Source organism: Tiliqua scincoides, chromosome 4 (assembly GCF_035046505.1).
Source record: "Tiliqua scincoides isolate rTilSci1 chromosome 4, rTilSci1.hap2, whole genome shotgun sequence".
Taxonomy (NCBI): Eukaryota; Metazoa; Chordata; class Lepidosauria; order Squamata; family Scincidae; genus Tiliqua; species Tiliqua scincoides.
In genome coordinates, this window is record NC_089824.1 from 140,342,222 (window position 1) to 140,368,317 (window position 26,096).

The window sequence follows — 26,096 nt, forward strand, 5'->3', positions numbered from 1 at the left end:
AAAGGTAAAACTCCCATAAAAACAATAACCTCTTGGCAGAGAAGCTTATTAGAAAGTATTTCACTCAGATGGTTTGGGGAGCTACATTAAAAAAAAAAATCCCAAAAACAATTTTTCTAATGAACTTCATGTGCTTCTCAGTTGGATGCTTGCTGTTCCACAAATGGAATGGTGCCCATATTACTAACAGTTAACCAGTAATGGTTTTCCAGTCCCAAAGTACGTACTTGTGAAAGGCTCTAAGGACAGAATTCAGTTGTGTTAGGACATATTGTCAATGTCACTGCTTTATCTTTTTTTTTTTTTTTTTACAATATAATCTAATGCATACTTATTCAGAAGTAAGTCCCACTGTATTCAGTGGGGGCTTACTCTCAGGTAAGTATGTAAAGGAGTGCAGCCTTCCAGGAGCCAACTCCTCTTTTCTTTTCCAGAAACATCAAAAGAGACTGCATTTGGCAAAAGTAAAATGTTCATCACAGTACTAGGTGTCTCTGGGCCTTGATATTGGCTGACGCTCAGCCAGATTCTTTGCTTCTTGCAAGATCCTTTGATATTATCCTTTCTTTCTTCTCTGCACCACCAATTCCAATGCATTCCTAGAATTTATCACAGTGATAGAGCCATATTCTCAGCCTTCTCTTATCTAGTGCTCTTTCTCCGAGCCCTGGGACAATGTAGCCTTGCTCTCTATAGAAGAATCTCTTTCCTTTTAGCTTCAAAGACTGGTTTTTGTCAATGACTTATTCTAAGTGACATGAATTTATTTTGTTTCTGATTTCATCAGGTCAAGTAAACTGTAACTGACCTGATGTAGCTTCTCAATCCCGCATAACGTACAGTATGGCTCACTTCCGGGAATACTGTGCATTTCAAGCAGCCCCTCATGAGTGAGACATTTATTATGGCAGAATTTCAGAAATCCATTCAAAGACGCTTTGGAATCCATTTAAGAATATACGTATATGTGAACTTTTAATGCTGCCTTATGCTGAGTGGGCTAGTGGTTCATGTACCTCAGTACTGCCTATCCTAACCTAATGACAGATATGATCCAGCAAAAGTGATTTGTGTGAGGAAATGGACTTCCTTTCACACTCCCTTCAGAACGTGCTTCCATGTACATAAAAGATGACTGCGCACTGCCAAAAACAAAACAAACAGAAAACGAAATGTCTCCATTCAGCCTCTGAGAGGGTGAGGAACTTGCATGCAGCATTGGACTAAATCAGGGGTGGGCAGACATTCAACTTTAGGGCTCCTGGACCTTTAACAATTGTACAGAAGAGGAAATTTCAGCAGATGCAGTTTGACATCTCACAGATGACAAGCTAAAGGTCCAGGATCCCTAAAGTGAAAGTTTGCCCACATCTGAACTAAATAATAGCATGGCCTGAATTGCAGCTAGGGCTAGGATACAGAGATCGTTGCATGTGAGCTGTTCCTGCGATAGCACAATCCCACAGCTGGTTACCCAGGCCTACAAAACTGAGGGTCAGAAAAGTTTTTCCCAAATTTTATGGTGGATTGATATGAATTTGGGGTGCTGATTCCAAAAATGGCATCCGTTTTGCCCTATCACGTCTAGTTTTGGAGATATAGTATAGCCTCATTAGTGATTGGTTCAAGCAGCTTCCTCATGTGGAAGCCATGGTGTAGGCTTCCTCATGAGGAAGCTGCTTGAACCATTCACTAAAGAGGCTATGCCGTGTCTCCAAAACTAGATGTGATAGGGCAAAATGGATGCCATTTTTGGAATCAGCACCCCAAATATACTCAGGAATTGGTGTAACGTTTAAGGAAGCAAAATGTGTGTTGGCCTGTGTTATCTTTTGTGAGGGTAACCATGGAAAAAGTCTGACCATCTGCTTGTAGCAGAGGTGAGGACTCTGTGAGAATCTCACATATCTCTCTGTGAGGGCCACAGTATGTAATCCAGGCATTGTGATGGTTTAATTCACTGCTAGCTTGGAAGTAAAATATATATAGGAGTGATGTGATTCAACTTACACACACACACACACACACACACACACACACACACACACTCTTACTTTTTTCTCCAGAGTGCAATTAATTTATTTTAAAGCTGCTGAATGATCTGTTGGAAATAATCTTGTTCTTAATTGTAATTATGAGATTTTTTTTTCTCTGTCATTTCTCTCATTAATCATAATGACAGCATTTTCCCTCAAGGCCAAGGTCGAAAGTTCCCTGCTGTTATTTTATCCAGAAACGTACTCTCCAGTTTGCCGTGGCATGCCATGAATATTTATGCTTTACAGGTAATAGAGTAAATATTAGCCCTATGAATTATTAAGAATAAAGGAAAAATGGCTGAAATTGTTTTTTTGGTAGTATGGTTGTTCTGTAGCTTTGTGTATTTGTGAGGTGTTAGATATGAATTAAAGGCAGCAGAAAAGCCTCACTGTAATTACTGCTGAAGGTTTTCTTTTCTTTGCATTAATGGAAATTTTAGTCAAACAATATGAATGTTTTAAAATATTTCTGGACATAGTAAATTGTAAAACAGATCAAAGTGGTTTTTTAATAATGCATTTTCCAAGTGGGACACTTCCATCTCATAGGACTGCTTCCATTTAGTATCATGGCTAAGACATTTGCTTATGCACGGAAGTGTAGGCCTTGATTCTGCTCTTAGACAAAACCATCAGATTTCTCAAAGTCTCTGTTTTTCCCCAGCCTTCCTAATGAATTTAGCCCCAAACACTGGCATGCATTGGAAAGGGCTCTTCTGAAATAAGGCACCACTCCCTGTTGTGGATGAGGTTTTAAATATTGAGGAGATGACAATTGATTCTTTAAGAGCTTTGAGGACTCTATAACGGTGGTTCCTAACCTTTAGGAGCTCATGGACCACTGAGGTAAAAATTGGAATTATCATGGGCCACACTATCCCTTGCACACAAAAAATACAATTAAATTTGTAATAGAGAATATTTATTAGAGATTTATTATTTATAGAAAAGACTTCTGGGTTGCTGCTTTTTCGCCAGCTGTGGCTGCAGGTGGTCTGTTCTCTGCTCTCTCTGGTGGTCTATGAGGTAGCATCTTCCAAGCAAGTGCCCTCCCGCATGGACTGCCAGAGATGGCGGAGAATGGACTGCCCACAGTTGCAGCTGACACTTCATGACAGCTACAGACAGTCTGTTTTCCTTCCACCCTCTCTGGTGGTCTGTGGGGGAGCGCTCACTCAGTGAGACGCTTGAAGTGATCAAAGGTGATCTTTTTTCTGAGATCTTGCGCACCACTTCTCAGGGTCTCATGGACTGGTGGTCCCTGGATCGCAGGTTGGGAACCAGTGCTCTAGAACAGAGGTCTCCAAACATTTGCTCAAATATCTGGCATGGTGTTGAGGGCTGTTGAGGTGTTGAGGGTGTTGAGGGTTTATATAAATAAATTAGAGATGGAATTTAGATGAGTGAATGAATGAATGAATGAATGGGCTCATTCCTTCAAACTCTCTGGCACTTAGAACACCCTCCAGATGCAATCAGAGCACAACTCTGGTCATGTTCAGTTGAGTATTCAGTTCTCTTTTAGGGGATAAGAGGCTGGCTGTGGGCCGGATAGAGGTTTGCTGTGGGCCACATCTGGCCCCCTGGCCAGGGTTTGGAGACTCATGCTCTAGAAGATGAACAGGGGCAGCCTAACCAACCAACCAGAGAGTGGTGGGAAAAACCACACTGGCTCCCCTTAAAGGGACAAAAGTTCTATTCCAGATGGCACTAGATGACTTCTGCTATGCACAATATACAGATATAACTATTTGTTATCAACAGAATGCTGCCTTTCTTTCTTACTCAGCATTCTTTATGTGGAGGCATAGCTAGAGATTAAGTGCTATGGTTGCTTAGCAGCATGTACTCCTTCCTTTACCCTTGTCGAGGAATATGGCTAGGTCTTCAGTGAAGTTAAAAAATGATGGGGGAGGAAAAGACCATTGACATATTGTCATATCCTGTCGTCATATCCTGAAATATGCCAGGATTTGTATATATTATGCTGTTTTGGTCCAGACACTGAGCTCCCCCTTTTAGCCATCTGTAGCATAAAACTAACAAACTACAATATGGGCGTGACAAATGGAACAGATAGTGGGGATTTTATGGCACACCTGAATAGGAACAAAAATGCCTCCAAGTCTAGCTATGAAACAGAGTCATGTGCATTCTTTCATGCTCAACGCAGAGCTTCAGCATGCTGATGGTCCTGAAGGTTTTCAACCAGTACTGTGATTGTGTCTTGCTACTTCCTAAATCCACTTGTTTTTTTGGATGCAAAGCTGGGATGTGAACTGGTTGGTTGCATTGGCTTTAACATGTGGGAAATGAATGTTTCTGAATCAGCCATTGTCAAACCTCTCAGCATTAGGAAACTGATTTCTGTGAATCAGAGTTGCCTAGCCACAAGCAATGCAACCTCACATAAGCTACACACTTTTTAAACGCGGTAAACCTTAAAAAGGCAAAAGGAAGCACCACATGCATAAAGAATATAAACAAGATTCCCGAAATAGCAAATTAATCCGTTGGCTTCTGTCAGAAAAAGTACAGAAGCAGGGCAGAAGAATTTGCTGCTGTACTATAAATTAAAGCTTTTTACACTATACAAGGCAGAACAGGAGCTGGTTATAGGAGATTTGAATTCTACCGAGCAAGGCTCACTGGTCTTTATTGAAAAATACAGGCGTATGCCTTCATTTGTCTGCCAGGGTTGTACAAGTCTCACCTTTGCTCTGTTGTAATGAGCCAACATGATTGCTTGAGAATGGAGTGCCAATGATTCTGCTGAGTGCTCTGGTCTTGTTCTGATCTGAAGCACTTACTTATAATTGGTGCCAAGGAGTGACAATCAGCCTGGGAAAAACGTTCTGGAAAAGTTGGAGTTTTCTCTGAAAAATTTTCTATGAACCTAGCTTGAAAATGAGAATGTAAGTATAGAATGGAAGCTGGCTAGCAGGCAGATAAGGCAGCGGCTAGGCTGCTAGCCCGACTTCAGGGCATGTTCGCACAACAGCAGGTTGATAATTGGAGGTGACAATCCTATGCACATTTTTCTGTGAGCGAGGTGTACGGAGTCACTTCTGAGTCAACATGCATAGCATTGGGCTGCACATCCTTTTCAAGCAAACACATTATAAACTCTTTCTGGATTTTAAAGCACTTCAGAGGGGGGCTAAAGGACTTTGCTAAGGGGTGGTAGAGAGGTTGGGATCTCAATATTTGTTAAGATATTTCTGAAGCTGGAGAAGAAAATGGTTTTTAAAATGGAATTTTAAAAAGGCAGACTAAAAACTGAGTTTATATGGCAACTTACGACTACAAAAAGTGATGAAATAATAACTTTCCCTGTTCTGGTGGTGACTAACTCTTGTGAATGCACCTCATGTGGTCAGTTTTATATTTAGCACTATGATAATGGCTTGTGCTATTTCGTATTTGAGTGTTTGAGTTTTCTAATAACATGGTTTACAGCAGGGATGTAAAAAAAAAAAAAAAAGGCTGGTGGGCCGAATGTGGCCCCAGAAGCAATTTCTCCAGCCCTGTTATAATTGGGCTGTCTCATACCTTGAAATTATGAACAAGGTTTGCACATTTTCTCTTCTGTCATTTGCAGCTAATGAGTTTTTATGTGAGAACAAAGTGCTTATTTCTGGTCATCAGCTGCTTAATGATGTCACTTCCTGCTTAATTATGTCACTTCTGGCTTTCAGCAGGCATCATTAATGCTACTTTCGGCCCACCATATGAAACGGGTTTGACGTCCCTGGTTTATAGCAACAAATACAGCAGGAACACAAATTCAGTGAAAGAATCAGCTATAAAGAAGATGAGAACCATGGGAAGCTGCCTATAGGATAAAAAGAGAAAGGCACAAAGGAAAGAGCACATGTCCATCTAGTCCAGCAAAATATGCAAATATGGAAATATGCAAATCTTGATGGGTCATAAAGCAACTACAAGTCAGTAACTTGATGATGCCTCAAAGATGGCAAATGGTACTCTGTGATGTATTAGATGCAACAACTTCCAGAAGGGTTAAGGGAAATATATTTGAAGTGGGTACTATGTTATACATATCTTACTATTGCATGTATCTGAGGATAGTCCTTGAAGTTTTGTAAATTTGACCCCTTAATGTGGACTTTTATAGTGTGGCCACAATATTTGTTCTTTCTTATTTTTCTAAAGCAGTGGTTCTCCTTTAGCACCAGAACCCACTTTTTAGAATGAGAATCTGTCAGGACCCACCAGAGGTGATGTCATGACTGGAAGTGACATCATCAAGCAGGAAGAGTTTTTAACAATGTTAGGCTGCAATCCTACCCACACTTACCCAGGAGTAAGTCTTATTTACTATCATTGCTGAAAGCATATACATAGTAGCCTGTTTAAAAATATTAATTAAATATTAAAAATAAAATATTGAAATGAATGGGGATCCACCTGAAATTAGCTTGTGACCCAGCTAGTGGGTCCCAACCCACAGTTTGAGAAACACTGTTCTAAAGGTTGTAATGACAAGAGTAGCTAGTAGCATTATTTTCAAGAAAGAATTTCTGGATCTTTCTGGTCCACAATAATAGATTACAGACACTATTGTAGAGTATGTTTTTTAAAATTTGACTTTCCTATATCAGAACCATCCAAACTAACTGAGAAGGAAGGATGGGGCTGCAGCCAGAGATCAGAGGGTATGACTTTATTTAAATAACCTTATCTCTTGCATATTGCTTCTCAGTGTTTGAAATAAACTCTCCTTATTTGTTCTACACAATGCTTAACTACATCAATGCCCACTACAATATTAAAAACGATAGTCATTTTCATATCTTATCTTGCCTGTGTGCTACTTCTCACACAGAGTAGCAACTGCCAAAGTAATGACTTGCATCTAACCAGTCATGCTTTGCAACCTAAACAGCAGGCTTTGTGCACCCCAACTTCCAGCTAAATTCTCTCAGCCAACTATTCACCTTCCCATGTCCTGTGTTTACATTAAATACTTGCTTGTGGTTGGTGAGGCACATGAAGGTCCTGTAACTTGGAACAAGTAAGAAAAAGGCAGGGCTAAGAATGGGCTCAAGTGATTGGCTATATTGCTTCTAATGAGGATTGGAAGACAATAAGTGCACAAGCATTGGCTATGTGGAGGCCTCCTCTCATTTCATTAAACAGGAATGTCTTTATATGTGACTAATGATGATAGGATTGCAGAACCCCCTTGTGGTGTGTTTGAAAGAACTGTGTGAGGAGGTTAACAATCCGGAGAGTGGTGAGTTGTGCCTGATCTGGCTCCTGAAGAAATACTCTCCCCTTTTCTAATGGCAGATTACGGGTAGCAGCGAGAGAGTGTTGCATTATATTGTCCACTGCTGACAGGTGCCCACTTACTAAGAAATTGGAGATTGATCCAGCATCGGGGGGGGGGGGGGTGTAGCTAAGTGGCAGAGCCCATGCCTGCATGCTGAAGACCCAGATTCAGTCTATAGCATCTCCATCTAGAGCAGAGCAAAATTCTTTCTTGAAACCCCAGAGAACCATTGCAAGGCAGAGTCAACAATGCTGAGCTGCATGGACCTATGGGATGCCTTAAGATAAGGCAATTTTCTTTTTTTTCTTTTTAATTAATTTTTTAATTATTTTCCAAAATTAAAACAAACAACAAATATAAACAAACACAAACATAACAAACACAAACACACAACATACAAAAACACAAAAACATACAGTTGAAGGGTGCAGGCAATCATATATCAATATATCTAATCAATCAATACATATCTTCTAATCTTGTTCCTCTTCAGCATCCTGTTTCAGCATCCTATAGTTTAACCTGTAGTTTAACCTCTTAATATCATTTATCTATCACATCATATCCTGTATAATATATCATGTATACAATATATTCATCTAAATGCCCTGTCTTATACATCTACAACTTCATTTTCAACCAAGCATAAAATGGTCTCCATTGCTTTATCTGTATCGGTTTATGCTGTTGATCCAAAATCTCTGTAAGCTTATCCATTTCTGCCACATTCATTATTTTCTCTATTAATTCATCTTTCGTTGGAATTTTAATATCTTTCTAGTATCTAGCATATAAAATCCTTGCAGCAGTTAATATCATAATAACTAAATACACATCATTTTCTTTATGTATAATATCTAAGGTGATATTAAGCAAAAATAACTCTGGTTTCAGCGGTATCGTAAATCCAACAATCTCTTGTATTAGATTCCTTACCATTTTCTTGTATTAGATTCCTTACCAAAAAAAAAGGCATACTTGCATTTTTTTACATGTCCACCACATATGATAAAGCTAAGGCAATTTTCTATATTGCCATCTCTGGCCTGCCATCGCTGGACCCTGTTCTGGATCCCGGTCTTTTGGCAATGCTCAATGATACCAACCTTGTTGCAAGGCACACTCATTGCAATACTTTTCCATGGGACCAGTTTGCTCTCTTCTGCCACCCATTATGAAGTATACTGGCTACAGGTAAGGTGAACTCAAGAGATGGGTGCACCTGTGTAGCTGAGGCCTTAAAAGGACACTTGCTGAGGACTAACTATGTGTGAGGCCAGATAGACATAAGGTAACTCGTGGTTTGGATCCCTGAGGGTGTCCTCTGTGGCCATTTTCAGAACTTCTTTTCCTGCTGTGAATGCTTTCTCGTAGCACTTTAAATTAAAACACTCTAAATTGTTTTAAAACACTACTATTTAAAGCACTTGTAAACCCAGTATGAATGCACTACAGGAGACTGAAAAATGCAGGGCTTATTGTAAAATGCCGCCAGTGGTGTGTTCTTGTTGAGGCTATTTCTTCTTAGTGGCTCTCAGCCAGTTTCAGCATCCCTACCAGAATACACATAGGTGTTGTAGCTCAAGTTGAAAGCATTTTGTCTTCAAAATTATTTTGAAATTCATTTCCTAGCTTCAATTACCTTGCTATTTTAGGATTGCTTGTGAAATTGTTGCTTCTAGCATGTTTTATTCTATGAAGGAGGATTTTTTTTAAATGTGAGAATCAAAATGGCCCAGGACATAGATTTATAAAATTAACTGGGAATTTTCACCAATAAAGCTGAAACTGACTTTTCCTTCAGTTCATCTGAAATGCAGATAAAAACCTATATGGAAGAGAGTGCATGTTGATCCTTCACAAGTAAGCCATATGTGGCACAAATGGTGTTCCAAGGTGCTTAGAATCTCATGTGAAAATAACCATTGTCTCTTAGGGCTGCCTTCCATGTTACCCCATTCAACAAACAATCTTCAGACATATGTTGGGAAGCTTTCTGAAGTTGCATGTACGTGATAATTTGCAAATGGGCACACACATCTCTCATATAACTCTCCAAACATTCAAAAACTTGCCTTGGGAAGTGAAACACGTATATATCTGGTACATTGCAACTCTTTTGCCTATGACTGCAAGCAGGGATGGGAACTTGACTCATAAAGACTTGACTTGAGTCACGAAAACACAAATTTTTCACAACTTGTGTTAACTTGAGTCATGAACGTCACTGACTTGCGGCCAATGACTCGAAAAAGAGTCATAACTTGAATAGACTCGAGTCACAACTTGCTTGAGTGTGCTTGTGACTCTGTGTGTGTGTGTGTTTGTGCTTGCTTACTTTTTTTTTTTTTGCTGCACCTGACTTTGCAGCAATTCATTTCTCATAATGACTTGGACTTGAGTCAAAACCGACTCTACAGTGGCTTAGGATGAGTCACGACGGCGGCCCATTATGATTCGCAAGTTGACTTGAGAAAAGTGGTCAAAGACTCATGACTTGACTTGTTACTTGGCGCAGCATGTTCTTGGTTGCAAGCCCCAGGAGGTCACTAACTACTTGATGTTCCAAGCCCCTTCCTCTCCCCACATCTAGCCTGGTTCAATTGTAGACTTCTGACAAGAGGTCTGGAACCCTCTGACATAGTATGCACTTCTTATTGGCAGAGAGAGGCATCAGACCCAGACTCATAATTATGTGGCCTATACACAGAAGAGTTGGATCAGGTCCTTGGTTTTTTGCTAAAACACTAAGGATCAGCCCCTTTCATTTGAGGCTCTGACCTGTGACTTCATCTTGTCCTACCAGCAGTTTCCAGTTCTATTTCCTAAAATGCTCACATTTACTTATCTCATAGATCTTTATCTTCTGGTAAACCACTTTCCTGCCAACAACTTTAGGAAGTGAACTAGAAAAGCCTTCTCTACTTTAGCCTGAGAAACTGTCCTGGGAACAATTACTATCAGCTCTCACAATAGGATTAAGCTTCTGCCAGATCCTTCAGTTGACTTTTTGGTCTTACCTATCTCAGATATCTCTCTTAGCACTCTTATGTGCAATATCATCCAGATCAGAGGTTGTGATATGACTACAACGGAATCAGCCGCAGCATCTCCTTCAGCTTTCCACCATTGTCTAGAGGCTTCCTTCATGAGGGAGTTGATAACTGTCAGGGATTTTTCATTTGGCTTAGTTTTATTTACAGCAAGTTCATGACATTTGGATTCAGAATGATGGAACTGAAAGGCAGGAAGTGCTGAAGCTGCTACGCTGTCCCATTTTCCCCTGCCTTCTCTCTGACCTTTGTGTCTGGTGGTTGCTCTTTGAGTATACTCTCTCTGTCCCAGGAATACATTCCAGCTCTTCTGCTTCAGGAACTGCAAACACTATTGTGGCTGACCTCCTTCTTAGATATTTTGTCTTGTGTTAGAAAACAGATATTTACAGGGGCCAGCCAGGCAGGGAGTTATGATTTACAAAAGGAAACAAACAGACCAGATTTTTTTGTATGTATTTATGACCACAACTTTTCTGCAACATTATGCTTTCAGAAGTGGCTGTATCTCACCTTCATACACACAACTTGGCACACCCAATTTTGCTTGTGCAACTGGTGGGTTTATTTCATGGCGACCTTTAATAATGTGATAAAAAATTCATTTCGCTTTACAAGAACTAGTATAGCAGGTGAGGACTGTCAAAGTTCTAGAAGCAATAGCCCAAATTCTCACCTCGTGGTTCAAGAAAAAAACAGTAAGATCCAAGTTCCTTGTTTCTTGTCATTTGACACACACACATACACAAATATACACATTCTCACACACACACTTTGTTAGCATCAATTGATGGTTTTGATATGAACTTGAGTTTGAGTTAAATGGCTCCCTAGAGCCTTGTTATATACCACATTTCATTGAAATATCCACCAATATTTTATGAAAAGCAGGAATGACATTTGTTTATAGGAAACTTAAAACAGGATTCATGCTTAAGGCAGTCTCCTGTTGAAACCAAGGGGACTTCAGCTACAGTCGGGCCATGCACAGTTACTAGGGAATAAAACTCATTCAACTTTGTGTGACTTACTTCCAAGAACTTCTGCTTAACTTTGTATCTGCATAACATTGAATTCTGTCCAGTGCTCTGATTTTTGAATGGAGTTGAAAAGGCGAAATATTTTAGTTTTGACAACTGATGTTATGCTTAATTGAATTTTTAAAAAATCAAGGCAGTAAGTCTTCAGTCCTACAAATATTTAATGTGGGAGTAAGTCTCACCACAACTGAATGGGGCTTACTTCTGAGTAAAAATGCACAGGATTGCATTGGTTACAAAGTTACATAATGTTACATAATTTGGTTACAAAGTTCACAGCCAACTTTTTGGTGATAGTTATTCCAATTCAAACACGAACAACAAATGGAATAAATGAATATATGTAGTTATTCTTAGTTTCCTTTTCTGTATTTAATACTTATTTCTATATTTAATATTGATTCTTAACATTTATAGTACTTATGGCCCAATCCTATCTGGGCATTGTACTGCCAGAAGTAATGTTCAGGCAGTGCAAGGCCTTTTATGGCAGTGCAGAAGTTGGGCTACTGCCACATGCTTCTGGGCCACTGCTGCAAATGGTAAGCGGTGCAGTGTGCACAGCAATAGATCCCAGAAGCTCTGCTGATCGTGGCTAGTGGAGAGGGGGAGGGCAGGAAGGGAAAGGGAAGGGGTGGATCCCAGTGGTAGTGACTTGTGCCAGGATCCTATCCCATCTTTTTGATCCCTTCCTACCCCTTTTTGCTCCTTTTACCAGCTATATAACTGGTGTAGATCCAAGGGGACCCATAGGCCACCAGGAAATATTTTTCCTTACCTCTTCCAGGCATCCTAATCTCCCCCCAATTGGATGCATGGCTTGCCCTGGTGGCATGGCTGCATCATCACCAATGGTGGGAGATAAGATTGGGATGTATACGTATGAATCTGTTGTTTTCTGCAAAGCATTGTTCTAATGTCTGTTTCCTGCTTCTTGTAAAGTAACTTAAATTATAGCTGCAGTTTCCAAATTATGCCCCGTGGTGCCACACTGAACTCACAGGGACACCACAAGATCTTTTAAATTTTTGTGGGAAACACAGCAATACCCAACATCTGTCAGACACTGTACAAGGTAGTTCATAGTTTCAACATTAGATTGCACTACATTCCTTTTGAAGACACTCTTGAATGTTTGAGATATATTTATGTTTATTTGGGGCAGCATGAAAAAAATTACTGATACATGAAGGGCAGTGTGAACTGAGAAAGTTTGGGAACCTCTGAACTATAGTTAACATCAACAACAACAACAATTAAGATATGAACCAACCACATTTGAGCCCAATTTTTTTAAGCAGGGAAGATTTGAGCCTGTACCAATTCTTCTATTGAAATCAATGGGACTTATGGCCCAATTCTCTCTGGGCCTTGCACTGCTGGAATTCATGTTCTGCTAGTGCAAGGTCTTTTGTGAAAGCTGGACTTTCAGGTCACTGCCTTGAATGACCAGAGATATGGCTTACACTCCAGCAGCTCCAGGAGGTTCTGCTAGTCTTGGTAATAGGGGGGGGGGGGTGTTTTGGGCGTCTTCGGGCTGGAGGGGTGGATGTTGGACAGTGGATCCCCACTTATGCTAGCTACATAGCTGGCAGGGGTCCAAGGAGACCAATGGGCAGCTAGAAGGCCTATACATACGTAAGTAAAAAAGATTTCTACTTACTGCTGGGAGGTCCTCTGATTGCCCCTCCCCACAGCATGCGATGCATATTCTGTCACTGCAGCTGAATCATAGTCAGTAGCGGGACAGAACTGGATTGTTAAAGTGCTCATCATGTAATAGTGAAATTATGGCAACTTTTAAATTCTAATCTCTCTCTCTCTCTCCCTCTCCTCTTGTTCATTTTTAATTTATTCATTATTACAAACATATAAACGTATAGAATAAGGCATAACAATGCCACCTACGATAATAATAAAGTAACTTCAATTTACAACTTAATTACAGTTGAGAAAATAATGAAAATGGCTGCACATTTTCTAGAAATTAAAATTGCAATACTGTATAAACTTCATCTCTTGTCAAATGTACCTGTTGTTACCTCTTTCAGTAAGAGTTCAGTATGGGTCTGCTTTATCATAAAAGCAAATGGGCAAATCCTCTGAAACCAGCTAGACATAGTAGGAAGGACAAAGGCTTTATATTTTGCAGTTATACATTCTCTCTCTCTCTCTCTCTCTCTCTCTCTCTCTCTCTCTCTCCTTTTGTCCTATGGCTAACACACAAGTTTTGCCCTGATCAAAAGAACAGTATGAACCTGTGGAAACAGGTTCCATACACATGGAACAGCAATGCTGGATGTACAAAATCCAGCAAGCTGGTTAATGCATACAAACTGCTATTCAACAGCTAGGCTCTTTCTCTGCTGCAAATCCAGCAGTGTACAGACTGTATTAGGGCATTTATTATTTGGGCAGGTTTTGCACATAGTTAAGTGGATAGTCATGCTGCAAAATGAGCTTATTTCTTTTTCACCAAGGAGGCTCACCCAACAGCCTGAGCCTTGGGATCTGCTTTAGCTTGGGCAACTATTTTGTTTAAAACATACTGTTAACTTCCTGGCAGCCCAATCCTAAGGGGCAGCCCAATCCTGAGCTGCCCGGGGTGCCCCCGCTCGGTGGCGGAAGGCACCTCGGGAGAAGGGGACGTTCGTCCCCTTCCCCTGGGTAAGGGAGGCAGCCCTGCAATGGGCCTACTCTCTTTAGCAGTGCCCAAAGGGCACCACTAAAGTAAAGGCGCTCGCGTAAGGCATGCAGCCTCCACGAGCGCTGAGGATCCTGCGGAGCAGAGCTCCGCGGGTCCTCCTCCCGCCTGCTCCAGGCATGATTCTGGCACGCCCCGCCTCCCTGCATCACGCCAGCCTCCCCGCCTCCTCCCCGCGTCACGCTGGCCTCCCCCCTCCCCGGAACTCCCCTGTCTCTGCCCGTTTGCCGTTCCACAGCCTGGTGGTGGCAAGCACCGCCGAGCTGTGGAATGCGGGCGCTCGCCGGGCAGTGGCTCAGCGCCGGCTGGAGCCGAACCACCTCCGGTGGGAGCCCGGCGGTAAGCCCCGCAAATGTGCCTTATGCCACATTTGTGACTGTGGTCTGTGCCGCGGAGGCGTGGTGCAGACCATAGGATTGGGCCCTGAATCTTTAGGATAGGATGAATATCTAAAATAAATCCAAATTATGAGCAGGGTAGATAGAGCAGTGTTTCTCAAACTGTAGGTCAGTTTGAGGTGGGTGAGCCAATTTCAGGTGGGTCCCCATTCATTACAATGGGTATCTTATTTTTAATAGACTTGATGCTACCATGGCATGTGACCGCATTTGGGAAAATATTACAGATCTGTACTTTTAGCAGGCTACTATGTATATACTTTTCACAATGATAGTCAATGGGGCTTACTCCTGGGAAAGTGTGGATAGGATTGCAGTTTTTGGGATGATTGAGGAATTGTGATGTCACTTCCAGCCATGACATCACTTCCAGGTTAATGACATCACTTCTGGGGGGTCCCAATAGACTGTCATTCTAAAAAGTGGGTCCTGGTGCTGAAAAGTTTGAGAACCACTGGTGTAGAGAAACTGAATACTGTAGAAAAAAATTGTGCTCTCCCTTCCCTCTCCTCCCATCTCAAAACATTTGAATTTGTGATTATCCAGTGAAACAAACTTGCACTAGGTTCAGGACAAACAAAATAAAGTTATTCCCTTATACAGGGTATAATTATCGTAAAGGAATTTGTAGCCTTGGGAAGTTGTGATGAACTTTAAATAGAAAAATTCATGGAGGATGTGTCTATCAATGGCTATTAGCTATGCTAGCTAAAATTAACATCATGTCCAGGGGCGGTATAAACCTCTAAGTACCAGATACTGGATACAACAACAGGAGATGGTTATCTCTGCCTTGCTTTTCTTAGGAGCTTTGCAGAGGTATCTTGCTACTCACTTCTGGAGACAGAATGCTGGCGCTGATACAACTTGGGCCTGATTCAGCAAGGTGATTTCTAAGTTCTTATATTCAGATAAAAACAGATACTATGTCAACTATTTAACTTTTTAAGAAAATGACATCCACCGTTTCATAATGCATTGCAAAATAAGGTTTATGACTCTTTGTCTTCATATATACAGTGGACCCTTATATGTATGGTGGATTAAACTTACCTAAAGGCAGCACTGGTCACTGCAGAGGGCACCACAGAGCCTTCTGTAGGGCTTCCAAAGCCTCCAAAACACTATCGAAAGCCACTTCTGGTTTTCAGTTATGAAACCAGAAGTGGCTTCTGATAGCTGTTTTTAGTGTTTTGGAGACTTGGGGAGCCCTGCAAAGGGCTCCATAGGGCTCCCCACATGCCCCCGGAGTCAGACTTTGACTTTAGGTAAGTTTAGCCCCCCTTTGTCCCTGGCAGCAGTGCAATCCTGGGGATTGCATCGCTGCTGTCACCCCTCCCCCACAACAACTTACTTCAGTTGTCAAACTCCTTGAGAGTTTGCTCTATCGGACTTGCTGGGGAATAGGAACCAAGTAACAACAAATGAAACAAGGCAAACACATAATAACTGATGAAACCTATGGCACTCACAGCAGTTTTGTGGCTCTCCCTTTTCTTTAGTTAGTAGAAGCGAATGGAACTAATTAGGTGATTATGTGTCCTTTTCGTTGTTACAAAATGCATGCATCTCCCTGTGAGGTGCATTGTGCCCTGAGGTTCAAATTTTATGCCCTTGGGTGGCATGTACAACTCCTGAGAATTTACAAGAATCCATCAACCAGAGAAAACTTTTCAGATGTATGGAAGCAAATTAATTTTTTCACTGTATTGTTGTAATATCTGCACCGGCAGTTGCTGTTAATATAATAATCATTAAGCACCATCCAAGTACTTGGCACTTTCCAAAGAATGAGAAGACTGGTCTCTGCTTCAACCTTACAGTTTATAAAATGACTGAAGAGCAACAACAGAGGAAAATGAAGTCAGGAAAAGACACAGGAAGAATATTCTATTACTTTAGTTTCATATACATTAATGACTTTTTGTTGGTTATTTATTTTAAAACACTTGTGTCGTGCCCTAGCCTATCCTGGAAGGGAAATTCAAAGATGGGTTCACGATCCATTAAAAATCAATTTAAAAAAATACACGAAGAAATAATGCAACAAAAAAACAAATGAAAAACAAATGAGCCTAATTAGTCCAAACAAAAATAAACGATCAACAGGACTGCAGAACAAGGAAACAAACAATCTGAAAGCAATCAATGAAAGATTAGTCCAAATATGATGCCTGGACCCTCCTCTGAAATACCAGCAGGGAAGGGGCAGTTGGAACAGTCACTGGAAGGGAATACCAAAGATCAGATAACACAACCAAAAAGGTTAGCACCAATCTGATTTCTAATGTTGATGCAACCCACAGAGCCTCCTGCGATAATCTTGCTGGAAGGAGCAATACATGGGGAGAGATGGTTCTTCAACTATTCTGGTCCTATACAGTTCAGTGCTTTATTGATTATCATCAGCACTTTGAATTGTGCCTGGAAAAGTACAGGAAACCAATATAGATGATGTAACAGAAGTGGGACATGGTCATGAACCTTGGTGCCAGCCAGCAGCCTCAACACTGCATTCTGTACTAATTTCAGTTTCCAGATGGTCTCAGTGGCGGACCTCCCATTATGGATGATGGGGCAAATGCCCCGGCTGTGAGCCTTTATGACCCTATGGAAGCCTCTCTGAGGTTCCTAACGGGGGTCAGAAACTGAGCTTCTTGAAAAACGGAAGCACAGTTTAAAACCTTGGGGAAGCTTCAGGAAGCTTCCCTGATGCAGCCTTGGTCATGCGAGGCTCCATGAACCTCAAGTGAGTGGGGGGGCAGCTTCCTGCAGGGGGCACCATCTCAGACCTTTGCCCTGGGGCACAAGGCTGGGGAGGTCTGCCACTGGATGGTCTTCAGATACTGCTCATGTGCTCACTCACTGTAGAGTGGATTATAGTAGTCCAATTTCAGTATCTTCAGCACATGGGTATTCAACCCAGAAAGAGTGAAGTTGTATACCCAGTAGCATTCCTGGGCGTGGGAGGGTGGGAAACATGTTGTAAAGGCACCTCAATTCATTGTGTAAGTGATCCTTCCCCCTCGCCTTTAGAGCCATTCCCAGCAGTGAGAGCAACGTGGAGATGTGTCGTAACTGCTGCTTTCATTGCCCAGAATGGCTTTGGAGGCAAGGAGGGCACTTATATGACAAGTTGAGGAGACTCCACAACTCCCCCCCCCAGGAATGCCACTGGGTATACTAACTCAAGCTGACTAAAGGTGTTCTGGGCAGTGGCCATCACCAACCATTCAGGCTTGGAGCTCCTGGAGCACCCCTAAACTGCAAAACTAGTCCTTCAGAGGTTGTGTGCCCCTTCATTCAGAACAAGCTGATAGTCCTATTTCCAGATCACAGATTTCCAAACCAATAGTGCCTCTGTCTTACTCAGATTTCATTTCATTTCATTTTTTTAATCTCTCAAATAGTCAAATTCAGACATCTGGTCAGGACTTCTGCAACATCATTGGGGAAGACAGCAAGGAGTGATAGTGCTGGGTGTCAGTTACATATTAGTGAGACCCAATACCTAACCCTTAGACAACCTCTTCCAGCAGTTACATGTGTAAGAGCATGGGAGATAAAAGGACTCCTAACAACTACCATAGGTCAACAGCCAAGGCCTCAGACAGGAACTTTCCAGCACAACCTTCTCAAACCTGCCTTCCAGGGAGAACAAGAAGCCACCATAAAACAATAACCCCATGTCCCCTCCCAGCAAGGATACAATGGCTGATATGGAAATCTGCTGAGAGGTCCAGCATAACTAATGGATGGAGCAACTGGACACATGCTAGTTCCTGGCATAGGTCATCCACCAAGGCAACCAATGCTATCTGTCCCAAACTCTGGCCTGAAGCCCTACTGAAAAGGGTTTGGATAATTTTTCTCCATCATCTGTGCAATTCTGTGCATATCAACAGAGATGCAAGTTCTTTAGGATCAATGGAACTTACTCCCAGGTAACACTGTTCAGATCTGCAGCCCAGATGTATGATCATGTAAATCTAGTTACCCATTCATGTAGGTGGTCTTGCCCTTTATTTGTTAAATATTGCATTTTTTTCACTTAATTACTTTGTGTAGCCTACAATCCCCTGCAGCAGTGGTTGTCACACATTTAGCACCGGGACCTACTTTTTAGAATGAGAATCTGTCGAGACCCACAGGAAGTGATGTCATGACTGGAAATGACATCATCAAGCAGGAAAATTTTTTAACAATCCTAGGCTGCGATCCTACCCATACTTTCCCAGGAGTAAGTCCCATTTACTATCATTGTTAAAAGAATATACATAGTAGCTTGTTAAAAGTACAGGTCTGTAACATTTCCCCAAATGCAGTCACATACAATGGTAGCATTAATATATTAAAAATAAAATATTGAAATGAATGGGGACCCACCTGAAATTGGCTTGCAACCCACCTAGTGGGTCCCGACCCATAGTTTGAGAAACACTGCCTTTCAGGAAAAGGTTGAAGAAAATATGATAAAAGGATGGGGAAAAATTGGACAACCAAGGACCTTTTTTCAAATCAAGTCTCTATCACTAGATATTCTCTGTCTTCAAACTGAGTTTCTGTGTTAGTAATCATATAAATGACTGTATGTTGTCATTAGAGCACTGTTAAGTGGTAATGTGGTAACTGATTTTAAACATGTTAATAAGTGGTGTTTAATGCAAACAAGAATATTTGGAGTTAGTGGAATCCTCTTAGAGGATACAAAACCATTTAAGTTAACTTTTTTTTTTTCCTTTCGGGGTACCACTTTAGCTACTTGTTCGGATGTACTGTGAAACTACTCTATTTAACTCCATCTCCCTCTGTTTCCATCTGAGTTCTCTGTTTGACACAGAATTGACAGCTTTTGGAAACAACAAACTGCTTTCAAATTGCATGAGCCCGTATGTTACTTTGATGAAAACGGTGAACCGATCAAGGTTGAAAGTCAGGTTACCAAAGCATTGCTAAAAACAATGGGGAAAAATGTCTTTTCTCCCCTCTCTTAGATTTCCATAGATTAAATTTATTTATTAGTAGGTGATATCTTTCCATTGTCTTTGATATCCAAGTGCATTAGGAAATTGGGAAAAAAGATGTGGTGTGATTTGCATTTGTTTTATGTGCTTTCTTTATGAATGACATTGAAGCCCTGGCTGTCATTGAATCTAGAAGTTTATGAAATATACAATTATTTTGCATGCCTGAATGATAGCACTATTAAAATGGGAAATGGATGTTGATTGTATAAAGGGTGTGATGGTTTCGCTCTACCTATGCCTTCTCCTTGGTATCATTCTATTTTCATATCAGGCTGCCCAATGGGTACTATATGATAATGTCACTTAAAAAAGCAATATGTCAGGAAATCAGTCATTCTGGAAATAACATTTCAGTGTAGCACAGGTATTATTATTCTGGGAAGGAATAAAATATGTGTTTCCTGTCAGGGAGTGGACAACAAAATCTAAGTTTAGAAATGTATTAAGTTTCCTTAGCAGGGCAGGTAAAAGTAGGTTGAATTTTTTCCATTTTTTCCCCTCAGAAACACCAAGTGAAGAAGGTGATCCATTGCTTGGCTTTAAGAGTGATTTCTCTTGGGTACGTAAACTATTTAAACATGAATCTTCCACTCATTTTAGAGGCAGGTTATCCCAAATCTATTAGGTTCCTCTACCTTTATGGGGGGTACATTGTGTGGATGACCTATTATATGGATATAGGTGTGAGAATGACTTCAAAGAACTTGCCCAGAGTCCACTGCAGTGTATTCTGCATCCTTTTTGACATTTCTGAACTTAGCAATGAGAACACACACTGTTTTTAGATAAGAAGGGGATAATGTGACTCTCCAAAATTGTACTAAGATATGGAAATGTAAGAGTGCCCGAGCCAGTGCCCTCTGAGTCATTCCAGGATATGAGTTGCAAATGAAGAAAACCAACTTCAAGTGTTTGCCAGGCAGCAGGGCTGGATCTACACCTTCAGCAGAATGAGGTCGGAGTGAAGTGCTGCAGTGCTAAGGTGATAGAATGGATGACAAATTTTACTTCAGCCTGCAGGTAGGCAAAAGAAAATCCCTAGAAATAGAAAACTAGTACAGCAAGGAGAAAGGTTCTTGTTCAGCCCTTCCCTGATATGCTGCTTTAGGGAGGTGTTTTGTTGCCCATTGTAAAAATAATATTTCCCAGTGGCTGTTGGAATGGATATGGGCGATCACCTTATTTTGGAGAATGTGCAAGCAGTGTTAGTCAACAACCAATCAGCTTAGTGTGGCTACTCTCCTGGCATGTTTTAGGGTGAAGTTTGTCTGCTAAACAGGTGGTTTCCCCTCTCCTGTTATGGAGAGCCTTGCTACCTGAGCTCCTGTGTGTGGCAGGTTCCAACCTTTTCTTGCATCCCAAGCTTTTGTGCTTTCCAATATACTAAGAGTGTCCCTTCAACATTTAATATATTTTTCATCCTGGACATTAGCTATAGCAGTGCAAAGCCTCAAAGGCTGATGGGAGAGAGGAATATGCTCTCTCTGAGCTAGCCTACAAGGCACAGCTCAGGATAACTCTGAAACTTTGGAAGCAAGAGAACTATACAATCCCTTGAGCTTGTCAGGGGCAAAACATAAGGAGCATCTCTTTATATAAAGACTCCTCCAGCCTATGTGACTTCTAACAATCCTGTAGTAACCTTGCTCTGTCATATGTACTGAGGAGGAAGGAATACCGACAGTATATAAAGGTTAGGACACTCTCCTAACCTTTAATTCAGTGGGTCAAGGAGCTTCTCTGAGCTTGGTCAGATAAACCCAAGAGTGTGTGGTTCTTTTATTCCCAAGTCTGAAGATCTTCCTAACCCAGCAGTTCTCAAACCTTTTAGCACCAGGACTCACTTTTTAGAATGACAGTCTGTTGAGTCCCACCGGAAGTGATCTCAATAAACTGGAAGTGATGTCATGGCTGGAAGTGACAGCATCAAGCACAAAAATGTTTAACACTCCCCCTTATGACAAAATTAAGTCAATTCATTAAGGGCGCAATCCTAACCCCTTATGTCAGTGCTTTCCAGCACTGACATAAGGGCAATGTAGCTCTGAGGTAAGGGAACAAACATTCCCTTACATCGAGGAGGCCTCCTTGAGTGCCACCCAACTGCAGGATGCAGCACAAGTTGCATTGGCACCACTATGCCGGTGCTGGAAAGCACTGACGTAAGGGGTTAGGATTGCGCCCTAAGTAAATTAAAAATTTACAATAAGTGTAAAAATTTATTTAAAACAAAGAAGAATCCTCCAAACCCTCCTAAGCATTTGCTGATCCATTTAAAAAACATCCTAAAAGCTACAATGCTATTCACACTTACCCAAGAGTAAGCCCCATTGACAGTCGTTAAAAGCGTATGCATAATAGCCTGTATAAAGTACAGATCTGTAACCTTTCCCCAAATGCAGTCACATACCATGGTGGCATCAAGTCTAATATGTTAAAAATAAAATACAGGTTTACCACCCAATCCTATCCACACTTTCCTGGGAGTAAGCCCCATTGATTCTAATGGAACTTACTTCTGAGTAGACATGCATAGGATTGGGCTGTGAGTCTTGTTATTTGCAAGGGTTCCATTCCCAGAACGTGGATGGCAAAAATCACACTAAAGCAAATCCATTTTACAAAACAATGTCCTTTTGCTCAGCGATTTAAAAACAGGCTTGCTGACCTTTTGTAATGCACGCAGAGGCAATCAGTCTCTCTCCAGGTGCTTAGAAAGGCTTCACTCTGAGGCAAGCAACCTCTCCCTTCCCCAGGAGCCCAGTGCAGGGAAAGAATGAAGGAGGTGATGATCTGTTCCACTTAGCCTTTTTTCATGTGCTCAAGGGGAAGAGAGGGATCGCTTGCCTGGGAGTGAAGCTGTTCTAAGTGCCTGGAGAGAGGATGATCGATGGATTGTCAGCTGGCTGCCCTCTCTTGCATTAACATGGCTATTGTTAAATGTCTTTTTTCCTTTTAAGGAAAAGCAAAAGGGCCCTTTTAATTGCATTGAGATAAAACCGAAGGTAAAAAAAAAAATCCATCGATAATTAGGTTATACCTGTACACAGTGAAATGAGTGAGGTCCCATCTGAAATTGGCTCATGTCAGACCTAGTGGGTCCCGACCCACAGTTTGAGAAACACTGTCCTATCCTGTATGAACTAGGTTAAGGGGTACATAGCTTTCTGAAGTTAAAAAACCCCCCAACTTTTGGGGTTTTTGCGCCACCCCGCTTGAACAATCATTAGTGTCACCATACACCTTTTCTGATGTGATACCATCAATGAATTCACCAATACACCAATTTCCGATGTGATAACATCAATGAATGACAATGTGTGAGGAGAGCAAACAGGAACATACTAGCTAGTCATACCTACTGCACCAACACAGTTGATTGCTAAACCCCCATGCTTTGGGTTTGGTGCTTGCCTGCAGAGAACACACTGTGGAGAGGTCCTTCCTGTGTTTGGTGCTACTTTTTATAGGCAAATACCAAACATGCAGAGGTCTGGCGGCATGCGACCCATGAGTTTGTCAGTGCAGTAGTCATTGCTAGCTGAGTTCCTGTTTGACCCCTTTATGCATGGCCATCTACAGAGGCATATCATCAAAACAAGGCTACAGAAATTCAAGGGAACTTTGGCTCAGTTCTAGCTAGTGATGGGTGAAAGTCTCTTTAGTTTTATTTGGAAATGGAACAGCAATTGAAAGTCAGATTCTTTTTTTACACCCCAGTGGGCTAAAACTGAACCAGTAAAATAGACCACAAACTGAAGCTATGAAACAAATTGAAATGAATCAAATATTTATATAAAAGACAACAAGGGACATGTGATTATGGAGCAAAGACAGCAAATAGAAGTGAAAATGACAGAGCAACCAACACAAAATCATAACATGCAATACATGAGGATCATAACTGAACATGGGATGTCAAAGTAACACAGGTAAATCAAACTACAGAGTACAACACAATTAACCGCCCAATCCCATGGACTCTTTATGCTGGTAGAATGCATGTTCTACCAGTGCTGGCTACTGAAAAGCAGCCGTAAAGCCGGAACCTTCCCGTTCATGTTGCGGGATTGCTGGCTGCACACTGGAGCAGGTAAGCCAGTAGGGGAGGGTGGAGGGTAGAAAGGGGGCACGGAAGGGGAGAAGCTGAGTGGGAAGGGTAGGAAGAACGGGGAACAGGGAGGCTGCAGGAGAGGGTAGATCTGGCAGCAACGGTGCTCACTGGATCCTATCCCCTCTGGCAGCATCTTCCCTGCCCCTTTTCTCTGCTCTGGTGCTGGCACAGATCCTAGGAGACCCACTGCAGGGCAGGAGACTTACAGAGGACCCCTATCACCTCCAAAACCTGCTGTTCACCACCACCACCCTGCTGGACACAGTGCACACCTTCTTGGCACAGCTGCACTAGTGGGGGGGGGATAGGATTGGGCTGTAAATAATCCTGTGTCACAAACCCTGCTAAAATTTTTCATTTACTTGAAGCCATCAGCCTGCTAGATTAGTTTCTGCTGGAATCCCAAACATCTTTCTCAGAACACAAACCCCACTGAATACAGTGAGGCTTGGCCCACATCAATCCTGCACATGACTGTACTAGAAGTCCCTTAATTTAGCCCAATAAGCCACCCCCACTGAAGTGAAAGGAAAATAACCGAGTTCATTCAGGCTTGTTTGAATCTTTCAGGGCTGATTGATGAAGATGAAGAAAAATCCTCCTGAAGACAGATAATTAATCCACAAATACAGACCCCAATTAAAAACTGGGTTCTTCAAAACTGATGGAAAAACTGCTTCTTGGCGGAAAAGGAAAAGCAATTAAAGTAAAATTGGGAAAAGGAAAAAGAACAAAATTAATCAGATTTATTAAAAGGGAAAATAAAAATATGTTCCTTCACCTTGCGGAGACCACCAGCCTGTTGCTTGCCAGGTCTTGAAACAGCATGGACTCCACGGTCCCACAGCACCAGTGCTGGTGAGGATGGGGCAACCCCGTCTATGTAACATTTAACAGAGAGCTTTGCTTCTTTTGCTAAAAAGTTAAACAGCATGTTACGGCTTGCAGTGGCATAGCTAATGATCATGTAGCCTGGTGCCAAGCTCAAAATGTTGCCCTGGAAGTGATGTCACAACCGGAAGTGACATCACACCCAGGCTTTTTAAAAAGTGAAAATTGGGAGGAAACCACCTCCTCCCCCCAGCAACTCGCCACCTACCTGCTCTGCTGCCTCCCCCCAGTTAGTGGCATAGCTAAGGCATCTATCTGCAACCAAGAAGTTTTTATAGCCCCCCCGCTTGACAAAATCAAATTTAGTTAAGTAAATAAATAAAAAGTTATTGGTGCCATGCTGAATCATAATAAAATCTCATTGGCACTCAGAACAAACAGTCTCATAGGTCAGTTTGGAGTTAAGCAAATCCACTTTTTGTTCCAGAAGTCAGTTGTGTTTTCATTTTCTGGTTAATTGGTCATAACTTTTGATAGAAAACAGATATTCCAGTGCCATTTTTTCATTGCACTTTGCATTAAATTACCTTTCCAATGATATATAACATGATGGTATTATTCATTCATATCAAGATTTTCACAATTTTAGTCACTAGTGTCAAGTTCAGCTTGTTGTCCCCCTAAAGCTTGATGCCTTGATGCTACCCCCTGTCCCCCCTTAGCTACACCACTGATGGCTTGTTTGAACGACGATATTAGAAAATATCAGTGCTTTTTATCTATACTAAACATATGCATTAAAGTTATCTGTGTATAATCTAACAATCCTATTTATGTTCATAAGTGCCTCTGCTAATAACATTCCTTCTTAGTGAAATGAATTCAACATGAAACACAGCAGCTAAGTATGTGACCGGATACTTTTCAAATCAACTCACGACATTATTTTGATGAATTCGAGTTCATTTTGTTAAGAAGAAAAAACTACAAAAGCTGAAAGAATTGATCCCCCCAGAATAAAATTAAAACAATTCTCTTCCTTTCTCTTTGATATTTCAGTGTCAAATTTACTAAATTGCTCAATGTAATTATGCATCAAAATGTTTATTTACTATGAGAATAATAATGTGCACGTTCCTTTACCACAAAAGCCTGTGCAAATCAGATAAGTTTATTTATCTGCACTGCAGCCATACATGCATTCCCACACGAGACTGCATCCAAACATCTATCTAATCATTTTGCTATGCAATTACTTTTTCATACCATGGTCACATGAGACTTATCTCAGGTTGTAGACATACAACTTGTAGACCTTTAATGCAACTACAATAGGGATGGGGCTATAGCTCAGTGGTAACAAACATGCTTTGCATGCAGACGTTTCCAGGTTCAGTCTCTGACATCTTCAAGTGAGATGGAGAAGGCCTTTGGCTGAAACCTTGGATAGGCACAGCCAGTAGGTCTAGACAATACTGAGCTAGCTGGACCAATGTCTGGTCAATGATGTTCCTGGTCATATGCTGCCCTGGGGCAGGTTCTTTAATTGCTGCGCCCCCCCCCTGCATGGGGGCTGGCATCTGCATCCAGG

At 41.5% G+C, this 26,096-nt stretch overlaps 1 long non-coding RNA gene across 2 annotated transcripts in view; it reads left to right on the forward strand.

Moving 5' to 3' along the window:
* The window catches only part of LOC136647856 (uncharacterized), a 221,715-nt gene that overhangs the window by 123,491 nt on the left and 72,128 nt on the right, over positions 1–26,096 (forward strand). The window contains exons 3-4 of one of the 2 annotated variants that reach the window (XR_010794305.1): positions 20,064–20,119; positions 24,245–25,511. This is a non-coding gene — a long non-coding RNA (uncharacterized lncRNA). Of the gene's footprint in view, positions 1–20,063; positions 20,120–24,244; positions 25,512–26,096 lie in introns of those variants that run through there. The other variant, XR_010794306.1, reaches the window with a different exon arrangement.